Source organism: Caretta caretta, chromosome 1, assembly GCF_965140235.1.
Source record: "Caretta caretta isolate rCarCar2 chromosome 1, rCarCar1.hap1, whole genome shotgun sequence".
In the NCBI taxonomy this organism is placed as follows: Eukaryota; Metazoa; Chordata; order Testudines; family Cheloniidae; genus Caretta; species Caretta caretta.
This window is the reverse complement of record NC_134206.1, coordinates 128865831-128889788: the sequence shown is the minus strand read 5'-3', so window position 1 is coordinate 128889788 and position 23958 is coordinate 128865831. Positions and strand designations below refer to the sequence as shown.

Below are 23958 nucleotides of genomic sequence, written 5' to 3'. Positions count from 1 at the left end.
GGGGAGCAGGCGGAGTGGAGGCGAGCTGGGGCGGTGGGGGCACATTTCTGGGGTGGCATGGCCGGCGCCGGAATGCCACCCCAGAAATGTTCCACCCCAAGCACCTGCGTGTTTTGCTGGTGCCTAGAGCTGGCCCTGCCCCTAAGCGCAGCAAGTTTCAGCGCTGTAAAGTGCCAGTGTAGACCAGTGGTTCCCAAACTCGTTCTGCTGCTTGTTCAGGGAAAGCCCCCAGCGCACCAGACCAGTTTGTTTACCTGCTGCGTCCACAGGTTCAGCCGATCGCGGCTCCCACTGACCACAGTTCGCTGCTTCAGGCCAATGGGGGCTGCGGGAAGCAGTGCAGGCCAAGGGATGTGCTGGCCGCTTTTCCTGCAGCCCCCAATGGCCTGGAGCGGCGAACCGCAGCCAGTGGGAGACACGATCGGCTGAACCTGCAGACGCAGCAGGTGAACAAACCGGTCCGGCCCACCAGGGGCTTTCCCTGAACAAGCGGCGGACCAGCTTGGAGAACCACTGGTGTAGACAGTGCACCAGCTACAGTCTGATTGTAATACAACACTGTCTGATAATTAGCTATCATATATCCTTTTATTTCGAATGGAGTTGAAAGTGTTGAGTGGATACTCGGTCTTTGCCCAGGAATGATTGATTACCACCACATAGTCATGATCTGGCAATAATTTCAGAACAAAACCTCTGTTGTTGAGTTGACTATGAATTTTGAATTAGACAAGTTCAAGCTATACTTTGTACTGCAAGTCATAATTCATCATCAATCATCTTTGAATAAAACAAAACCTGTGTGTTGTGTACCACTGACATCTGCTAGATGAATATTTTGTCTCACCATTAGGTGAAAAGGGTGTACAATTAACATAATAGAGCTTCACTTCACTCTGTTTTTCTGTGCACTGTATACTATTTTGTTTAGGTGTCTAGAAAACATACGCCACCTAAATAAAGAACCAATTTTTCAAGAATTCTTAGACTCCATACTCCCTGATTGACTTCAAAGTCTAAATATTGACATAGAAACCCAACTTGAGGTGCTTTAGGCACCCATTTTTTAAAAGCTTAGCCATATTATTTTAATAAAGTCTTTTTTCCCCTTTAACAGATATTTGGAACAAGGCACATGAAGAGAGGTGCAGTCCAAGGATTTTCCACTTCATCCTCACACTTTAGTCAGAAAAAAAAATTAAGTATAAAAGAGCCAAAGATGATTTTTTCTTTTTGCTTTCAAACATTCTTAGGCCCAATGTACACTGGCAAGTTTATGCTCAGTAAAGCAGCTTTGAGCGCTGTAGCTCCCAAGGTGTACACACTGCCAAGCCACTTAGTGCAGAGAAAGTGCGCAGATGCAGTGCTCTAAAAAACCCACCCCGACGAGAGGCGTAGAGCTTTCTGCGCTGGGGCTAAAGCACTATGGTGCCAGTGTAGACACTGTGGTGATTACAGCGCTGTGATTGGCTTCCGGGAGCTGTCCCACAATGCCTGTTCTCACCTCTCTGGCCATCGATTTGACCTCTACTGCCCTGCCCTCAGGTGACCAACTGTCAACCCCACCCTGTACATTCCTTTGCAAATTTGAAAGTCCCCTTTCTGTTTGCTTGGTGATGCATGCAGTGGTCTTAGAGCATCTTTCTAGGTGGCCATGCCTGCTTCACGCACCAGGCGATCCCCAGCTTGGAGCAATGCCAAGCTGCGGGACCTCATCGGCATTTGGGGAGAGGAGGCTGTCCAGTTCCAGCTGCGCTTCAGCAGTCGGAATTATGATACCTACGGACAGGTTTCTAAATGCATGATAGAAAGTGGCCATGACTGGGACTCATTGCAGTGCAGGGTTGAAGTGAACGCCTACCACAAGGGGCAAAGTGAACGCAGAACGCCTACCACAAGAGGCAGGAGGCAAACCACCACTTTGGTGCCGTGCCCACAAGCTGCCGGTCCTACAAAGAGCTAGAGGTGATACTCTGTGGGGACCCCACCTCCACTGAGAAGGACCCTGTGGATACTTCATTGGCTCATGTGCGGTCAAGAGTGGACTGAGCCAGGAGCAGGCAATCTTGGATGAAGAGGGGGAGGGGGACCCAGAGGCAGAGGATGACTCAAAGGCCAGAGATGCATGCAGTCAGGAGCTCTTTTCTACCCTGGAGGAACCTAGCCGGTCACAGCAGTTGGATCTTGTCAAAGCGCAAACAAGAAAGGAGACTCCTGGTAAGTGGATCTGATTTTTGGAATTGCTGAATCGAGTTGTTGAGGGTAGAAGGGCTGCAGAAAGCAGGGTTGTCTCCCACCTCATGCCTAGTCTGAGCGGTGGAACAGGCTGCTGATACACTCCCTCACTTCATGGGAATCTCTTTCAGAGATCTCCAGGAAACTCTCATGGAGATACTGGGCAATCCACTGCTACAGGTTCCTCAGCAGAGCTGCTTTGTTTCTTGCCCCATTAACGGTAACTTTCCTGTGCCACTGTACAGTGATGGGTGAGGGGACCATTGCTGCACACAGGCTAGCTGCATAGGCGCCAGGGTGGAAGCTGCAGGCTTGGAGAAGACCATCTCTTGATTCCCTGCTCACCCTAAGCAGTGAGATAGCTTCCATAATGATCACCTCCTGTGGAAAGTGTGTGGACAGGAATGATTATCAGGCCCACCCAACAGTACTGGCTCTCCAAGTACCCAAGAGCCACGTGCCCAGTGCACAGCAGGGTCCAGGAACAGTGATTTACCCTCCCCCTGCAGCTACTCACCATTTTGGGGGTCTTGTGGCTTATGTGTGCTTGCCTAGGGTCAGCCAGTTAGTGACAGGTGTGTGAGTACAGGCTGTGTTATAAAGCACTGAAAGTGTTGACTGTGTTGCAAACAATACCACTTCTGTAAAATGTTGCATTTAAACTTCACAGAGATGACCTTGGGAGCACAGACTCCCTTTGTGATCAGTGGCAGAATGGCTATGTAGAATTAGAAAGCGTCCAAGAAGAACTAAGGAGGACTTTATGCATGGGGTTATGATGCAGTCTGCCGTCAAGAAAAAAGAACTGAAGGAGTGGCGGGACAGCGAGAAGAGGGACCGAAAGAAGAACACGGCACACCAGAAAGAAGCCATGGATTGGCTCTTAACCAGTTATGGAGCGCCAAGCGGACACGCTCCAGGTGATACTAGCTCTTCAAACTGAACAGCTCCGTGCCTGCCCTCCCCTGCAACTGCTGTCACAAAACTCTTTCCCATGTGCCCCCCCCAGACCATGAACGCACTCTTATCAACCTCCTAGCTCCAGTCTCTACCTGCAGCATTTCACTCCCCCCTCCTCACAGTCCAGCAGTGTGGACTCCCACTACCCACTGCACTCAACACCAATCCCTCTGCAGTTTGTCCCTCCTGAAGTACAACACCTGCTGCATCATACTCCAAAGGAGAAGATTGGGTATGATCCCAGGACTACACAAATCTGTAGCTGTTCTGGGACCCCTCCTCCTCTTGAGACCTTCCCTTCCCCCAACCCCCTCCCTGCTGATGATTTTTTTCATTTGACACTCTCCTCTGGTTGTTGTCTTTCAATAAAAGAATTGTGTTTGTTTGAAAGCAATCTTTATTCTAGTAAGTGAAAGCAAAAAGCACTGCAAAGCAACATACAATTATATTAAGGCCCCTTCTTTCATCATGTGCACCAATCACCTCCTAGCATTACAAGCATTGCAATCCCAAGCATAGAACCAAATATTAGTGGCTTTCAGCTTCAAATTGCTGCCTCAAAGCATCCCTGATCCTTTTGGCCCCACGCTGTGCCCCTCTAATAGCCCTTTTCTCTGGCTGTTCATACTCAGCCTCCAGGCATTGAGCCTCTGCAGTCCAGCCCTGAGTGAAGCTTTCACCCTTCCCTTCACAAATATTATGGAGCATACAACACACAGCTATAAGCATCAGAATATTGTCATCAGCAATGTCCAGTTTCCCATAAAGGCATTGTCAGCGGGCTTTTAAATGGCCAAATGCACAATCCACAGTCATTCTGCACTTGCTCAGCCTGTTTTTGAACTGCTCCTTGCTGCTGTCAAGTTGCCCGGTGTATGGCTTCATGAGCCACAGCATTAAGGGATAAGCAGGGTCTCCCAGGATCACAATGGGCATTTCAACTTCCCCCACGGTGATCTGGTCAAGGAAGAAAGTCCCTGCTTTCAGCTCTTGAACAGGCCAGTGTTCCAAAAGATGGGTTCATCATGCACCTTTCCAGACCAGCCTGCGCTAATGTCTGTGAAACGCCCAAGGTGATCCACAAGCACCTGGAGAACCATTGAGAAATACCCCTTGTGATTAATGTACTCCGTGGCTAGGTGGTCTGTTGCCAGAATTAGAATGTGTGCGCCATTAATCACCCCTCCGCAGTTAGGGAAGCCCATTTGTGCAAAGCCATCCACAGTTTCACACATGTTGCCCAGAGTCACAGTCTTTCAGAGCAGGATGTGATAAATGGCCCTGCACACTTCCATCCACACGACTCCAACTGTCGACTTTCCCATTCTGAACTGGTTAGCGACTGATAGGTAGCAGCCTGGAGTAGCCAGCTTCCATGGTACAATCGCCATGCACTTCTCCAATGACAGGGCAGCTCTCTGAGCAGCGCTGTGACTGCCAGCACTGTCACTTTGCAAGTGTAGATGTTCCCATATCTACACTGGCAACGCTAAAGCGTTTTAATGTGCCTTGTGTGGTCACAGCGCAGTGTTGGGAGAGAGCTCTTCCAGTGCTCTAAAAAAAAATAACACCTCCACAAGGGGCATAGCTACCAGTCGGATTGTAATACAACACTGTGAAAAACAGAGTGAAGTGAAGCTCTATTATGTTAATTGTACACCCTTTTCACCTCACGGTGAGACAAAATATTCATCTAGCAGATGTCAGCGGTACACAACACATAGGGTTTGTTTTATTCAAAGATGATGACGATGATGATGAATTATGACTTGCGGTACAAAGTATAGCTTGAACTTGTCTAATTCAAAATTCATAGTCAACTCAGAGGTTTTGTTCTGAAATTATTGCCAGATCATGACTATGTGGTGGTAATCAATCATTCCTGGGCAAAGACCGAATATCCACTCAACACTTTCAAATCAATTCAAAATAAAAGGATATATGATTATAATACAACACTGTCTGAGAATCAGCTATCAGACTTTGATGATTATAGCTACATACTTAATTATATTTTAATTGTCAGACAAAAGAGCATGATGATAAACCAACAAACAGCTACAAATAGGCCTGAACCAAATCCTTGAATCAGGATGCTGTCTCAACCATTTAGGAAGACAGACAAGACACACTTCTGTGGTTTAATTAGGTGGCAAATCAGGTATCTGTAAATACCCAGTAATAACTCGACTAGAACAGGTCATCATTTTTCCTTAATTGTTTCCACCTATTTGGGAGGGCTGCCATCAACCTTCCTGTTCCTATCTATTTGGGATTGCTGACATCAGCCCTCCTCCTTCCCCTGGTATCAGCCCGACCATTGTTGGAGCCTCACTGCCCTCCCCTCATATGAAGGTTAAGAGGGCTGGAAAAAGTAGAGACAATTATATCTCCACTATACCAGAGATTAGGAATCCCAATCCTCCTTCCCCAACTTCCTTAGGGGATGCCTTCCTCTAAATCCCCTTCCAAATTCATTTTGTCACAGAACCATGACCCCGCTGTAAAGAGTACCTGCAATGGACACCTACCACAAGGAGATGCCAGCAATTAAGCAATTAGCTATCTGGGAACCTGGCTAACAATTCATTCTCTAATCCAGGCCACAAATAGATCTGCTTCCTCATCACAGATCTGCTTCCCATCCCCCTGAATAACTCAGGTGCCCGACATGATATTTCTGGATTCTTCTTGTTGTCCTTATACTGCTTCCCACCACATCCATGCACAGGTGATTATCCATTCATTGCACTTTTCCAGGTCACTGGAAGGGCATTCATGCTTAAGCAGCTGACATTGCAGGACATGCTTCGTATTGTGAGATTCTCTATCACAGTCTCAGATATTGGGGCCAATGATGTAGCCACACTTGATTATCATGTCTCTAGATTGGCCAGCTCCAGTGCAGAGTCAATTAAGACAACACCATATAGTCCAAGGCTGGTCTGCACCAGGTGGTAGGTGCTCGACTGGTGGGAGCTGGAATGCATAGTCTACACGGTCATTTTCTACTCTTGTTTGCCATAACTGAACCCGTGGGTGACAATGTGAGACGTTTAACAGAAGCAAGAAAACTTTGTCATAACTTCAATCAGCTCAGCATCAGTGTTACATCATATAGCAGATGTCTTAGATCTGTACATTGCCTTGTGCACTAGAGTCTACTAGCAACTTCCTGGTGTTTATCAGGAGGAGCAATACATGTGAGGATGCAGAGGCTATTAACATGAGTAGGTTTAGGGCATCCTGTTACGCAGCAGGAGGCACTGTCAAGTAAAGGCTGTAGCTTCTTTGAGGGAGGGGGATCATGCCCACGCTGCACAAGCATATTCGGCAGAGCAATGGCACCGTGATAGTGCTGTTGATTGCAGAGTGTGTTGGTCTGCAGCCCACTTTGATGTAACCAACTTGCTGAGAATCTTGTTTTGTATGCTTGCCTTGGCTTCGGTTTTCTCAATGTGGGAGCTAAAGGAGAGTATTTGGTCAAAAATAACACTGAGGTATATAGGATTTACGTAATGAGTAAGTTTCATCCCAAGCCAGCTGATGTTGAGTTCACATTTGGTCTCTTGGTTTTTGACATGGAATGCACTGACTTATATCCTTGGAGGGTTTGCATGCAGTTGGTTGGTTGCATATTACTTGCCTAGGATGTTAAATGCATCCACCAGAGTACTGTCTAGTATACCAAACTCCTTATGCTGTGTGCCGAAGCACAGATCATTTGCATAGATAAAGCACCTTGTGCCAGGGTATATTCACTGCTTGTTTGTGTGGATGTTGAATAATTTATGGTGCTAAGGTGCTACCTTGTGGGAGGCCATGCTTCTGTTAAAAGAAAAGGAGTACTTGTGGCATCTTAGAGACTAACCAATTTATTTGAGCATAAGCATCCGATGAAGTGAGCTGTAGCTCACGAAAGCTTATGCTCAAATAAATTGGTTAGTCTCTAAGGTGCCACAAGTACTCCTTTTCTTTTTGCGAATACAGACTAACATGGCTGTTACTCTGAAACCATTCTTCTGTTGTCACCATTGGCTCAATTCGCAAAGTAGTAGTTCATTACCTTGGCAAGGAGCCCATGATGACTGACTGTGTCAAAGGTGTCAAAGAGGGGATTAATATTGCTGTTTTCCCCTGAACTCTCCTGTCCTTCTCCCATCACTAGATGTTGATGTAATTCAGTCATGCTTGCAGTTGCTGTGGTCCTCACTGTGACTTCTGCATTTCCTTCTGGCTCCTAGGGACAGCTTTCATGGGCTGTAATTGTTCTGCAGTACCCTGTAGCCCTGGAACTGGCGTTGACACAATCTCTGTTGCCACAGCACAAAACACTTCAATTAACTTTTGGCTTTCACACCCAGGCATTAATGCTTATTGCCCTGTTCTGGAAGGGTTTAATCCTCCCACTTCCCCCAGGATCCCTGCACGCTATTCCCCTCACTTAAGCAGGAAGAATCAGTATATTCCTAGGCATTGAGGGCAGAGCTTTCAGAATCTGAAGGGTTGTGGAATATCATTCCTTTCACAGATCTTGGACTGCACAATATTGGTCCTGGGTTCTGCACTAGTGTAATTTTTTGGTAAAGGTTCCACAATTTGAGGGGGAAATTTCTCAGGCAAGTTACTTAAAATGAAAGGTTTCTGAACCTGCTCAGAAGTCTTGAATGTTATTAGTAGTTTCAGCAGGCATGCATTGTGGGAAGACTGAAATTATAGCTGTCAAAGATGTATAATTAGTTGCAGAATCCTGACAAATCAAGCTAAACAAATAGCTCTACAATTTATCACAGGTATATTACCATAGATATAGATGTAGTTAATAAAATCATCCACACACATCATACACAGATGGACAATGCACATTTTTCATAGCATCCCTCAGATTCAGGGTTGGGTTTTTTTTTCCATCAACATAAAATACTTTTGACAGTACTCTACACTATCTTATTCTGATTTTGTATCACTATAGCTCCATTGACTTTGATGGAATTATTTCTGATTAACACCTTAGTAACTGAGAAGAGAATCTGTCCCCACATTTTCTGTCTCCTGGGCCAGAATCTACTGTCAGTCACATAAATACTGATTTTACAATGTTTCATCTCCCAGTACTTTGTGTTACATTTCCACATAGAAAGAAGATATTTTGTTTTAATTTGTGCGATATTCCCCAATATCAATATATAATTAAGACATCCATTAATAAATCCATAACATTAACTCAATTGAGAAATTTAGACCTGTGTTGAATTTCTCTGAGGCTGGATTGATGTTACAGACTATTGACCGATCTATTAAATAGTCATTGTTAACAATGTTGTCACACATGCATAAGTAGTTTGCTGTGCAATTAGCGTGCTCACTACACTTTTATGCTGATTTTCTAGATGACTATAAAATTTTCATCTATACAATTTGTATAGAGGGGTTCAGCAAAAGAAGCAAAGAAGAAGCAAAACAGCTAAGACTATTTGTGGTTTTTTTGTCTATTCATTTCCTTTTAAAGAAGCTCACTCCTCCAGTACTGCTGACATCCCCATAAGTGAATACTGTTGTTTTGTTCTCCAGCTCACATGGCCTGCCCCTTGAGCCTTCCAGCACCATTAAGAAAAATTGGCCTCAATACCCACAACCAAAAATGAAACAAGGGAGAGGAATCTTTTATTGTTAGGGCCCCATCACCAGGATTAAATACATATTAGGGGAGGAGACAAATGGAGCATGTCATATGACAATGGTAAAAAAAATCACAGAAATAGCTCCATTTTAAAGAATAAAGAATAGCTCCAGAATAAAGAAAATAGTATTGTTCCTGCAGCTTTTCTGTCTCTTGCTTTTTTTCTCTCTGATTCAGTGTAGAGCTTCTACCTGGAACCATGTCTGGGTTCCTGTTACAGATTTAAGGAAACATGCACATGTCCCCTCACTTTGCCTCCCTTCTTTCCTTAGAGGTTTCCTCCTAAGGCCATTCCCCCAAGTCTCCTGATTTCTCTAGGCCCACATGAAGTAATGGAAGAAGCTTCTGATGCTGAGACCCCTTCCCAGCTGAAGTCTCCTGCTGCCACAAATTTGTCAGGTGGAACAGAATAAGAAAATATATATGGATGGGCACAACATGAGGGGCCTCATCCATGATAAGTTATGGATGGAGTATAATTTTTTAGCTTGTATTTAGCAACATGAAGTGCTGTTTTGGATCCCTGTCTCTCGACGTCCTGTTCCCCAGAGATGGAAGTTCCAGTTGGATTGATATTCTAGTCTTACCTTCTGCATTGCACACGACAGAAATTTCATGACATTGTTCCTGTATCAAGCCCCTAACTTTTGGGTGATCTGCAGCATGTATTATAGAAAGCCATCCAAACTTGATGTAAAGACTTCAAATGATGGAGAATCTACCACATCCCTCTGTAAATTGTTCCAATAGTCAGTTACCCTCACTCTAAAAAAAAAAGGGGGGGGGCTCCTTATTTTTATTCTCAGTTTATCTAGTTTCAGTTTATAGTCATTAGATCCTCTTATACCTTTCCCTGCTAGATTAAAGAGCCCGCTATTAGAAATGTTCTCTCTGCAGATACTTATAAACTATTAGAACTGGGCACAGAATGGGTTTCCCATCCCACAAGATTTATTAAGATTTGAATCTTTTCCCCTTTTGAAATTGGGACAAAAAATCAAAATCTTAATTTTTTTTACAAACTAAAAATCTGAAAGTTCAGATTGGGTCAATTAAAACATTTTGTTTCAATAATTGTGAACTGTTCAGTTTCAATTTTGAATTTTTTAATGTTTGATTTTTCTTTACATTTATTATAAATTAAATAATATTTTGAAAAGAAAAGTCATTCCAAACTGAAAAAATGAAACACTTTTTATTTTGGAAAAGTCAAAACAGGACATTTTGACAATTTCAAAACTTTATTTATTTATTTGGCTTTTTTTTTTTTTAAACGGGAAATTTGTTGAAACTGACCCTTTCCCATGAATAGTTTCAGATTCAAAGTATGAGTATTTTCCAATGGAAAAGAATCATTAAAAAATTCTTAACCAGCTCTATAGACCATATTCAAATCACTTCTTAACTTTCTCTTGGATAGACTAAATAGACTGAGCTTTTTTAATCTCTCACTATACAAGAGGTTTTCCAAACCTCAAATCATTCTTGTAGATCTTTCTGGAGGTTTTCCAATTTTTCAACACTCTTTTTAAAATATTAACACCACAACTCAACACCATATCACAGTAATGGTCTCAATGCCATATAGAGTGGTAATTGCACACACTTACACCTATTCTATGATGTGCATTTTCGTCTGTCTTGTCTATTTCTTTAAACTGTAAGCTCATCAGGACAGGGACTTTACTTTTAGAGTTTTGTTACTCAGATTCAGGTAGTGCTGTAAAATACTTCAGTTCCTGCACATTTTAGGACATTTAATAGCAAACCAGAATCAAACTGTTTTAATGCACTGTAATGAACTAGTGAAATACATATCTGCTGCCATCCCATGTACCAAGTATGTCATTACAGAAGTACCAGAATATCGTGTAAGAATACTATCACATTGAATCATGGCAAGTGATAGGGATAGTCCATCAGGGAAGCAATTTACATGTTCATTTTTACAAAAAGCTTTTAAAAGGTGCCAATGTTTAACAGAATAAGTTTTGGCTTGCTTCTCATAAATCTATTGCTTTAAAACTCAATCTATTCTTCTTCTTGTTGTTTTTTTTTTCCTTTCAGTACAGGAAAATCTCCTGCTTCAGCAGATTTGTATTTTCTTTAGTCATATACTAATCTTTTATGATCAGTCATTTGCACAGCAAGGGATTTCTCTCTCATAGTCAGCTTATTCTGGTGAAATAAGAATTATTTCATTGGCATTTTACTAACACTTTTTGGTGCTGAGACTATTTTATTTTTGGAACGGGACAGTAATGTTGCATACATCAATGTTAGAGAGACACATTAACTGCTGGTGATGTGTGTGGCAGTTTTAGATACACCGTGAGTGAGTACCCCAGGGATTTGCAATGTTATTACTCATTTTTTTCGCATTTTCATTTTGGTCCTCCCTGGTCTCCTCCCTCTACCCATTTTAACCTCATTTACTCATTTGACACAGATACAAACACAGTTAGTTACACAGTGACCCAACCAATGGGGTTACCAATAGAAGACACATTCTTTATAACCTGTATTGTTTTTTGGGGTGTTTCCTAACATGGGGAAAATACACACAAACACAGATACACATAGTCCAAGGTTTTCATAATGGATGCCCAGTATGAAAATCTTGTCCATTGTCTTTTAATATGCAAGAATGACTTATTTAACTGAACTAAGTGCTATAAATTTGAATTCTCAGTGAAAAATGTGTGTGTGTATATATATATAGTGAAAATTATCACAATGATTTTTTTCCTCCATGTTTCCACAAATTCAGTTTCAATGTTTTAAACTTGTGACCAGCTTTAGTACTTTTACAAGAAAGCATAAGAAAATAATTCCTAAATGTGTGATCTTAAGAATATAAATATTGGGCTTGATTCAAATCCCAATGAAGTTTTTTCAATGACTTCAGTGGAATTTGGTTCAGGCCTCTTATGAGTCTAGGGCAGTGGTCTGCAGTGACTGTCAGTCAAATATTGCAATTATGGAATCTATGGGTCTATTAAAATGTCCCTCTGGCTACATACCAGACAAGATGAGTGGGTGCAGATTATAGGCATTTTCCCAAATAACTGTGTGATGTCAGGAGTAATGATCAAATGAACTGGCCACATGAGACATACTCACCCCAACTCACAAAGAAGGAAAGGAATTGCTGGGATTCCCCTCCACTCCCATCTACCCAAGCAGACTATGATAATGATAATGGGAGATAATGATCATGTTATAAAAGAGTATTTTGTAAAAATCGCCTAACTATATCATAAGTTATGATGATACATCAGCAGCACACATTGGTGCAATGAAGTAAACATCACAACACAATGCCAGGAGATGTTAAATTTAATTTGTGACTGTGACCTCATTCACTGATGAAGTTATTAATTATTATTATTGTATTATATACTTGCATTATCATAGCACTTAGAAGCCCCAGTAATGGACCAGGACCCCATTGTGCTAGTCTCTGTACAAACACGGGACAAAAAGAAAAAAGTTCCTATTGCAAAAAGCATAAAATCTAAATATAAGATAAGAGACAAGAGATAGATAGAGACTGACAGGGGAGCACAAGGGAACAATGGGAAAATACTGGTCAGTATAATAGGCAGTAGTCTCAGCACACCAACAACCTAATTGATGTCAAATTTTTTGTAAGCTCTCCCATTATTTAAAGTTGAATACTACCGCTCTAGATAGAGCACGTAGGTGAAAGTACTTGTAAACCACTAACTTCTTAAAGACTTGTAAAAGAGTCTCACATAGAAAATTACCCAATGTGGCTTTGAACTAATGGATTATTTTGTTCTGGTTATTTCATTACATTCTTGTTCATAAATATTTTTAAAGTGTATATGTATATTAATTTCCTTGGGAATATTCAGAAGGTTATTTAATCTAATAATATATTCTTTTCATCTTGACCATTATGCTCCAGAGAAAGAAGTTTTATGATGTGCTTTTATAAGCAATTTGCTGCTATAATTTTCTTTGATATGAAGTTTTAGCACTTTTACTTAATTGCATGGCATACCTGAATAGCTATGCTATTGCTGATGGTTAGGATGGAATACTGATTCTAATTGTGTTTCATCCTTGAAACAGTAAGTTTGTGACATAATGGCAAAAAGAAGTTTGGTGTATAACAGCAAAGAAGATGTGCCTCACACTTTCATTTATAAGGAACTACGCATTATAGACTTTACTGTATGCATTTTATATCAATCATTTTGCTAAATACTGCCTGATATATTATCATTTTCAAAGAGATTCTCATCTTCAAATACACTTATGCTGAGTGCATATATCAAAACTAAGCAAAATATTATGCCTATGTCCTGGGGTTCTCTACTCGCCGCTGGATGGTGCCCCCTTCTAGAGATTCTGGGGATTAGCTCTGCCGGGCTGACATCCCTTCCTATGATTGCTCTCTCTCTCTCACTGTGCAGCCCCTCTCTCAGTACAGGAGTTCCTGCTTCCTCTTCATGACTAGGCCCTCCAGCCAGGTCACTTAGCAGATTCCCCTTCCAGAATAGTATTTCAAAGTCCATGACTATGTCACTCCAGCAGTGACACTAGCAGTCTTTGAATCCACTGCCCTGAACAAAACCACTCTGCAGTGGTTGTTAGGGGAAGCCAGGCCCACACTCTGCTCTGCCTTCCAGTTCAGAGTCCTGTAGCAAACAGTTAAGTCTGCAGCTACACCAACCTTACTGCTCTCCTTCCCTGGACTTCTTCCTACCATGCTTCTTCTCCCCTTCCTTCTCCACTACCATAGGGAGGGGGACTGCAGGCTTCTTCCCTGCACTCTTCCTACATTATTGCCATCCTTCGAGCTTTATAGAAGACCCGCCTGTTCCCTCACAGGTGTGCTTCCTTCTTATTAGCTATGTCTTGCCTAATCTCCCCCATTTGCAGCCTAATTGGCTGATTGGGCCCACTCAACCTAATTCAGTTCTTGTAGGGCCGGTGTGGGGGAGTACACACCATCACAGTCACTTACAGACAATGCCTTCATTGAATTTAATGGGAGATTTGCCTGAGTAACCACTGATGTAACATATTCAGAATTCTATTATTAAATGTTTCTGTTAGGATATAGATATTCAGGCCTGTCTGTAAAGGCCTCTACTCTAAGAATTTAGGTGTATTCTTATCACTTAGCTAGTTATAGAGGTATAAGAGAAAGAATTAAAATCACTGTCTGCCGGTGTAAGGTCCTTCTCTTACTGTGACAGTCTGAGGCCCTGTTCTTAGGCTAAGGCCTTTGGCTAAGCAGCAGAGGCAACCATAAGCTGGGAAGCGACCGGTCACATCCTCACATTCCAAACTAGTCACATTGAAATAAGGTGTTATTGGGCTGTTAGGAATACAATCCTGTCCTGATAATGCCTATTGCCTCCAGAGAAAGGGAAGTGCCTAGAAGATGTAAAAGGAAACTTAGTCTGATAGCATCCTGTCTGGTAAGAACTCACTTATCAATAGCTGGGATGTGAAATCCTCATTTCTTTGTTGTTCTCTCACTGTAGTCCCCATTTCCCTATTGTTTGTTTGTATAATCTCTGTCTGGTTCTGTGATTGTTTCTGTCTGCTGTATAATTAATTTTGCTGGGTGTAAACTAATTAAGGTGGTGGGATATAATTGGTTAAATAATCATGTTACAATATGTTAGGATTGGTTAGTTAAATTTCAGTAAAATGACTGGTTAAGGTATAGCTAAGCAGAACTCAAGTTTTCCTATATAATCTGCAGTCAATCAGGAAGTGTGTGTGGGTGGGGGGGGGGGAATGGGAATGGGAATTTGAATCATAATCATAATCATGATCATGTTTTGCTAAAGGGGGAAATGGGAACAGGGAGTGGGGATGGGGAAATTGGAATCTTGTCCTGCTAAGGGCAGGAATGGGAACAGGGCCACAGGTAAGGCTCTGTGGTGTCAGAGCTGGGAAGGGGGACACTGAGGAAAGGAAACTGGATCATGCTTGCTGGAAGTTCACCCCATAGAATCATAGAATCATAGAATATAAGGGTTGGAAGGGACCCCAGAAGGTCATCTAGTCCAACCCCCTGCTCGAAGCAGGACCAATTCCCAGTTAAATCATCCCAGCCAGGGCTTTGTCAAGCCTGACCTTAAAAACCTCTAAGGAAGGAGATTCTACCACCTCCCTAGGTAACGCATTCCAGTGTTTCACCACCCTCTTAGTGAAAAAGTTTTTCCTAATATCCAATCTAAACCTCCCCCACTGCAGCTTGAGACCATTACTCCTCGTTCTGTCATCTGATACCATTGAGAACAGTCTAGAGCCATCCTCTTTGGAACCCCCTTTCAGGTAGTTGAAAGCAGCTATCAAATCCCCCCTCATTCTTCTCTTCTGCAGGCTAAACAATCCCAGCTCCCTCAGCCTCTCCTCATAACTCATGTGTTCCAGACCCCTAATCATTTTTGTTGCCCTTCGCTGGACTCTCTCCAATTTATCCACATCCTTCTTGAAGTGTGGGGCCCAAAACTGGACACAGTACTCCAGATGAGGCCTCACCAATGTCGAATAGAGGGGAACGATCACGTCCCTCGATCTGCTCGCTATGCCCCTACTTATGCATCCCAAAATGCCATTGGCCTTCTTGGCAACAAGGGCACACTGCTGACTCATATCCAGCTTCTCGTCCACTGTCACCCCTAGGTCCTTTTCCGCAGAACTGCTGCCTAGCCATTCGGTCCCTAGTCTGTAGCTGTGCATTGGGTTCTTCCGTCCTAAGTGCAGGACCCTGCACTTATCCTTATTGAACCTCATCAGATTTCTTTTGGCCCAATCCTCCAATTTGTCTAGGTCCTTCTGTATCCTATCCCTCCCCTCCAGCGTATCTACCACTCCTCCCAGTTTAGTATCATCCGCAAATTTGCTGAGAGTGCAATCCACACCATCCTCCAGATCATTTATGAAGATATTGAACAAAACCGGCCCCAGGACCGACCCTTGGGGCACTCCACTTGATACCGGCTGCCAACTAGACATGGAGCCATTGATCACTACCCGTTGAGCCCGACAATCTAGCCAGCTTTCTACCCACCTTGTAGTGCATTCATCCAGCCCATACTTCCTTAACTTGCTGACAAGAACACTGTGGGAGACCGTGTCAAAAGCTTTGCTAAAGTCAAGAAACAATACATCCACTGCTTTCCCTTCATCCACAGAACCAGTAATCTCATCATAGAAGGCGATTAGATTAGTCAGGCATGACCTTCCCTTGGTGAATCCATGCTGGCTGTTCCTGATCACTTTCCTCTCATACAAGTGCTTCAGGATTGATTCTTTGAGGACCTGCTCCATGATTTTTCCAGGGACTGAAGTGAGGCTGACTGGCCTGTAGTTCCCAGGATCCTCCTTCTTCCCTTTTTTAAAGATTGGCACTACATTAGCCTTTTTCCAGTCATCCGGGACTTCCCCGGTTCGCCACGAGTTTTCAAAGATAATGGCCAATGGCTCTGCAATCACAGCCGCCAGTTCCTTCAGCACTCTCGGATGCAACTCGTCCGGCCCCATGGACTTGTGCACGTCCAGCTTTTCTAAATAGTCCCTAACCACCTCTATCTCCACAGAGGGCTGTCCATCTCTTCCCCATTTTGTGATGCCCAGCATAGCAGTCTGGGAGCTAACCTTGTTAGTGAAAACAGAGGCAAAAAAAGCATTGAGTACATTAGCTTTTTCCACATCCTCTGTCACTAGTTTGCCTCCCTCATTCAGTAAGGGGCCCACACATTCCTTGGCTTTCTTCTTGTTGCCAAGATACCTGAAGAATAAACATACCCCAATAAACATTGAATTGTTTGCACCTTTGGACTTTGGGTATTGTTGCTCTCTGTTCATGCGAGAAGGACCAGGGAAGTAAGTGGGTGAAGGAATAAGCCTCCGAACAGTTTCTATTGTTAGGAAAAAACGTGTCCAGTCTGATTGGTAATTGCAGAAATATTGAAAAAACAGAAATAAATTAATATGTTTAAATTTGGTGATAAGACTAAACCAAAGTCCTGTATCTAAGCCCACTTCCACTCTGAATTTTATATCATGGGCCCATCTTGTATTTCAATTTATCAGTCTGCATAAGCAAATACTTATTTCAACTGCAGTGGGATGCCAGTAACTATTTGTTGGAGTCAACAATCCAGTTTTATACTATATAATTTATGTTTTAATGCTGTATGTGTTTTATTTATATTTCAGTGCATGAATAACCTATTTAATGACACAGTTCAACACATAAGAACGTAAGAATGGCCACACTTCAGACTAATGGTCCATCTAGCCCAGTATTCTGTCTTCTGACAGTGGCTGATGCCATATGCTTCAGAGTGCATGAATAGAAAAGGGAAATTGTCAGCTGATCCATCCCTTCCTCTCCCATTCCAGCTTTTGGCAGTTGGAAGTTTAGGGACACCCAGAGTATGGGATTGCATCCCTGGCCATCTTGGCTAATAGCCACTGATGAGCCTATCCACCTTGAAGTTATCTAATTCTTTTTTGAACCCAGTTATACTTTTGGGCTTTACAACATCACCAGGCAATTAGTTTCACAGGTTGACTGTGTGTTGCATGAAGAAATACTTCCTTATGTTTGTATTATACCTGCTGCCTATTATTTTCATTAGGTGATCACTGGTTCTTGTGCAATGTAAAGGGATAAGTTGAACTAGCGTCCTCATGTTTGGGGCCATTCTCCTTTTTTGAAGTTTATTGCTACTATAGTGGGTTTCTTTGGTATTTCTTTCTCTCCTCCATGATGTTAAAATTAACTAATTACAGTTGCTATTCCTGAGTGGTTCAGCTATATTTCTCTCTTGGACCAAATCCTGTGCTTCATTTAGGACCAAATCAAGAATGGACTTGCTGCTTGAGGGTTCCCAGACTAGCTGCTCCAAGAACCTGTCATTAATGGTGTTTAGACATTTTATCTCTGCATCCCATCCTTAAGTGGCATGTACCCAATCAATATGGGGATAGTTGAAATCCCCCATTCTACAATGCAGATTGCTCAATTAAAGTCAGTGCGAGTTTTGCCATTGAGACATCAGTAGCTAGCTAATACTCAGTCACCCTGAAAATAAAGGGGCAACTTAAAGTGAAATTCAGCAAAGTAATGCATACTAGAAGGAACAATTAAAGTTATTCATACTTTTGTGGGTTTTAAATTAACTGTAATTACTCAGGGAAAATACCTGGTCATCAGTGTGGACAGTACAATAGATCTGCTCCATGGGCAGAACTGATCAAAATTCAGAAAGGGATAAAGTAAAATACTGAAAATATTATAATACCATCCAGAAATATGACATCTCATTCACAACACAGACACAGCAGAAATACAAAAGGTCTAAACTAAAGGGCACCAGTTATGACTGCAGGCATAGAAATATTCTCGTATAAGGAGATCATTAAAAATAGAACTTAGTTTACAGAAAAAACTTAACAGGTGACATGAGAGGTGTACAAAATAATGAATAACGCAGACGGCAAATAGGACCCTGCTATTTACTAATCTCAATTAAAGTATTAAAAAGTCAGGAAGTTTAAGAGTTGAGGAAGAAGACTCTTTAGATGAAGTGGATTCTTTTGAATAAGTGTATTTGAAAAGTTTTCCTAATTCTTTACGTTTTGCTTTGTAGGTTGGAACTTGCTGAGTTTAATTCCTATTTGCATTTTCTACCACGCTGTGTAATTCTCATTTGCATCCTTTCTTAGGGCTTGTTTTTTACCCCCTCTTAATTCAATTTCAAAACTTTGGAAATTGGATCTGGATCAGGATCTTATATAGCTACTGGTACAGACAATTTTTAAATTTGATAGTTTATTATTTTTCAAAATGCATAAGACTGGAAATAAGAGGCAAGGAAAAGGAAATAACTGATATATACATATACATAAAACAATCTAACATAAAATATATTGAGTGAAATAATGGCCCTATTGAGTAAATGGGAACTTTGCTTTTGACTTCCATGGGGCCATGACATCACCCTTTACTGGACCAGATCATCAGCTGTTGTAAATCAGCATCACTCATTTGACTTCACTGGAATTGCACTGATTTCCCCACCTTAGGATATAGTCTATTTACCACATGATTTATTCAGAATACAAATTACTATACTTAGTCATTTCTCTCTCAAAAGACAAACAGTAAGTATACCAGATCTTTTACTTACTTGGAAGTAATAGTAGATTTTACTAGCTTTGTGAGGTGACAAAAATGTGAGAATTTGTGCAGATCTTTTACATTTTTTAGATCAAATATGGGGACTAGAGTACCTGCCTATGGTGGGGGGTTCTTGCATCTTTCTCCAAAGTGTTTGGCACTGACCATTTTCAGAGATAGAATGGGGACTATAGATGGACCAAGGGTCTGATCCAGACTGGCAATTCCTATGTTCCTAAATAGATATTTCTCTGTAACATTTTAATAAGTGACATAAGAGAAAACTAACATAGCCTGCTTGATTTTGGCGAGAGAAGATTCAATGGAAGTTAATGTATTTTGAGATGTACTATATTTCACCCATTTCTGGGATCTAGTAGTTCTCTTGTGACTTCAAAAGTATAAAATAAAATTTAAAAAATCCAAATGTTTCTGAGCAGGTAATAGGGCAGCATATATGTAAAAAGACACTTGAAAATTAGCCTGTTTTAAACCAATGGTACAGCTAGGACTGCCAGAGTTTACATTGTCACCAAAGACATTTGAATGCCTTGCTGTACTCCAGTCAACACAGACCCCACAAAATCTCCACATTTCAGCAAAAACTTAAAAGGTTATTAAACTAAAGAAAAATCTGAACTCTACTAGTAATTGGTGCGGAAGAACTGGCTGGTCTCTTGAGGCAACTGTTGTTGCCATCAGCAACGATGCCAGCTCGAGCCCTACTGTCCTGAGCTTTGCTCTTCTGTACTAAGTGTGAATGGCACTGCAAAGTTAGTGACTGTGATGCCAGAAGAAGAAATCCTTTGAGCCATCATCTTGTAGACACCTACCTGTGATGTTAACTATGAACAATCCATTCTGCCCACACTTTGAGGCACAGCAACCTCTCAGAACATCATTAATGGAAAGCTCTTACCTTCGGATAATGGTGCTTATATGAAACGAACCAGAAGAGGCAGTAAAAAAAGCAGCATGGAGACAAAGATCTTGTATTCAGCACTTCAACTTTAAACTCTAATCATGTATTTTAGACTTGCACATAGTGAATACATAAAAGCTTGATTAATATTTCACTGCTTTCTTTCTTTTTGATTCAGAGTTAATATCAAACGATTTAGTGTCATGTAAGGATGATAAAAAAGAGTGAATGTTTGGTTTATCTTCTCAAGGCTGTGGTAATGATTCAAAGTTACACATTTTTGTAAACTGCAAGCTTGTGGGCAAATAGAAGTGGACAAATACAGCAAATCCACTGAGGCTTCAGAATGGATATACCCTTGATTTATTAATACTGGGCTTAATCCTGCCTTGTTATAGAATACATTTACAAAGGGGATGAGTTCCCACCATTCACTTTAAAGTCAGAGTTGAGGAAAAAATAATTGATTTTTGTACGAATATTCTCTTTTCTGAATTTGTCTCTTTGCAAAAGTTCCTGTTTAAATTAAACAAGCACTTAGCACACTTGTGATAACTCTAATATTCTTCCTACCAAATGATGTAATGCATGATATCCCTATGGGACAATTCCTAATGGACTCTGAACATGTGGATCTTCCACTTCATTGGTGTATTTTAAAAGATGAATGCATGTAACTCTTTATCCAGTATGGCATGCCAAAGTAACATAGTTCTACCCAAATTTTCTCCCTGTGATCAAAGAAAGAAAGATTTTAGATTTTAAATCAGGCATGAATATATGTATTCCCTGCTAGCTGGCCACCAAGCCTCTGAAAATGGCAACCAGTTGATAAAGTAGAACCTGTACTGTCTTTTTATTGCTTCTGTGGGTGCCAAAGTTGAGACACTTAAAAGGGGCTTCATTCTCAGATGACAGAAGGCTCAATACTTTCTGGAAATCAGGCCCCTTTAAGGTATCTCAAGTTGGGCACTAAAAAACTGAGGCACCTAAAATCACTGGTCACTGCTGTCATCGATGCATCTGGGCCCTATAAAGTAAGATGCATGGCTGAATATCAAGTAACAAGCTTAATATCTAGCCTTATATTAACTTCAAAAGAGGTAGGATCAGACCTGTTTTGTACTTATGAGAAATGAATAATAGATTTAGATTGAAATGATAGCTTGTGTTCAGTGCTGGGCAAGATCTTTGGCTATGGCCTAACTACACAATGTTCATGCCAGAGAAATGCTCTGAGAGGATGCTGAAAGATCACTTTTGTACCTCCTGATCTTGCAGCTCTGTGAATGCCAGTCTTCATATGCTGTGTTATGACAGCCTAAGAGCTGCTCTGATTTATGTAAGAATACAATGGTGAAAGAAGGCTAAAAATGCAAAAGACATAAGCACATGTTTCCTGTCCATCATCTTTTTTTGTCCCAGTCATACCACCTTTTCCCTAAAATGCCATGAGAAAAGGAGAGTGATTGACTGAAGAGTAGATCCAGGAAAGTAATAGATCTTTTTGGTTTTCTGGCAATTTTGAAAACAAAAAAAAGTTTTAGGTCAAACACAATGTTTCATTTTGACAAAATCAAAAGGTTTTGTTTCATTTTAGACCATTTTTTAAAAAAATTGAATTTTAAAAAATAAAATTAAAGGACATTTTGAAAGAAAGGAATTTCAAACCAAAAAATGGAATGTTTTCTTTTTCAAAAAAGGTCAGAACAAAATATTCTGACTTTTTTCCTAAATAAACAATTTGGCAAAACAGACATTAATTCATTAAATGTTTTGCTGTTGCCAAATCTGCATTTTTTTGCCAGAAATGTTTCAGCTGAAATTTTGCCCAGTTCTAGTCAGCCGTAGTTCTCAACCTGTTTACCATTGTGGGCTGCATCCAATACTACCTATATGGCCCTGAGGATGTCATATGGGCCACAGCTCTGTGCTTATTGGGCTGCAAGGGGCCCGCAGATTGAGAACCACTGAGTTAAAACCTTTATTTTTACACGTCAGGAGGATCACTCCAGTATAGGAACTTGACAAGCTGGTTCTAAGATCTGATTATATCAGTTGTGTGATACTAAATGGCAGCTGATCTAGACTCTCATGTCCATATACAGTCCACATTGTAAATCATAACAAACATTTACCATCTGATGCAAATGTCTACCAAATGATGATGATTAAAGATAATACAGGGTTTTTTTTCTGTTATTCTAAATCAGTCTGATGGATACATTCTAGTGCTGCACTTATTACTATTCACTCTTACAGAATCAGGTTCCAACCTGCACCCTTCCCAATAACAGGGCTCTTGGAGTCATATTCTCACAACAGAAGAATATGACTTAATTTAGGCCACAATATTCAGGAAGATATAAATGTGCCAGCTGCCTCTACCCTAGTTGGATAATACCAGAGTTGATTGAGATGGCTATAATTTATAAATAGCTAATCTCTCAGGGAAATAATAACTAGTTAATATGTAGAGATACTACGTCCATTGCATAATTATAGTCTTTACACCATATAATTTTACTCCTAAGAGACTCAAAATACTTACTGGATTTCTTTTGAGTATTTGTTCAAGGACTGCTGTCTGAATGGAGAGGAAAAAACATAAGAAAATTGTCTCTCTCAATTCTGGAGGACCATGACATTCTATTTGTTAATACGGATGGCTCTATTAGGATACATAGTATATTATGATATCTAAGAGCAATATGACCTTCACGTTTCTGATGCTTTCTCTTGAACTACAGTACAAAAGCTCTAGTGTTGCAGCTTCCTTACAAAATTGCAATGCACATGGTAAATGAGATTTACTGCTGAAAATACTTCAGTACTTATAAAAATACAGCATCAGAGTTTATAAATGTCATGGGATACTATCATTTTTCTTTTCTGGCAGGCTAGGGTCTACATCTTACAGAGTTTTTCTTTTGAGTTTCAGAAATCCATATATGTTTAATATGAAGTTTGTACTACTGAAGGAGCACATCTATAGATGCCAGAATAAACCATTTCAAGAGTACAATTGTATGAACACACATTACAAATCAAAGCCTGATCCCTCCTTTGCCTCCCTGGCGGGCCTTAAACCCGTTAAACTGATTTAAGTTCTGTTTCTGAAGGTGGGGATGGAGCAGTAGGAGGATTTGGGGACCCTGTGCAGGGGGGCCAGCATGCCATGCATACCAGAAAGACCTGCTCTGTGAAAAGAACAGGAGTACTTGTGGCACCTTAGAGACTAACAGATTTATTTGAGCATAAGCTTTCGTGAGCTACAGCTCACTTCATCGGATGCATGCTCTGTGAAGACTCCCTAAAAAGTGCAGAAGATTTGAGGGTAGGAATGGAGAGGAGCAGGGTCAGTGTATCTACAGCAAAATAAAGCCACCAACCACTCTTCACCACACAAGGGAATGAATTAGCCCCGAGGATTGTTGCTGCTGCGATGTAGCTTTGAGTGTTGCTTTGCTGTCATTGCAGCTGAGTGAGGATTCCTTCTCCATACAGTTCCATTGGATGTCCCCAGCATGCAGCTTGAACAATTAGGGTTATCAGATGTCCCCTATAGGGGATTTTATAGGGACAGTCCCGATATTCAGGCTTTTTCTGGTGTAGGTGCCTAGTCCCCTCCAGCCCCTGTCCCGATTTTTCACACTTGCTATCTGGTCATCCTATGAACAATGGACTATGAGGTGGTTCCAAAACTTGGCCCCAACTATGTACAGACATGAACATTTCAATCTATGTATTTATGGGGCATCTCAAAATATGGATATGCACAGGAGAGAGTCCACACTCCTACAGCTGGCCTTCTAACAGTGAAGAGAATTGATGAACATTGAATTAGAGAAAAATATATACACACTATTAGTCACTTCTAAAAACAATGTTATTGGGCAATTGCTTTAGTTTGATTTGGTTTGGTTTTGAGGGTTTTCTTTACTGTTGGATACTTATTCTTTAGAATGGAATATC

At 41.2% G+C, this 23958-nt stretch overlaps 1 long non-coding RNA gene across 1 annotated transcript in view; it reads left to right on the top strand.

The window, feature by feature from the left end:
• The window catches only part of LOC125640923 (uncharacterized), an 80695-nt gene extending 77156 nt beyond the window's left edge, over positions 1 to 3539 (top strand). Inside the window, exons 5-6 of the long non-coding RNA XR_007357941.2 lie at positions 1118 to 2217; positions 2906 to 3539. This is a non-coding gene — a long non-coding RNA (uncharacterized LOC125640923). The remainder of the gene's footprint in view (positions 1 to 1117; positions 2218 to 2905) is intronic.
• The last annotated feature ends 20419 nt before the right edge of the window (positions 3540 to 23958 follow it).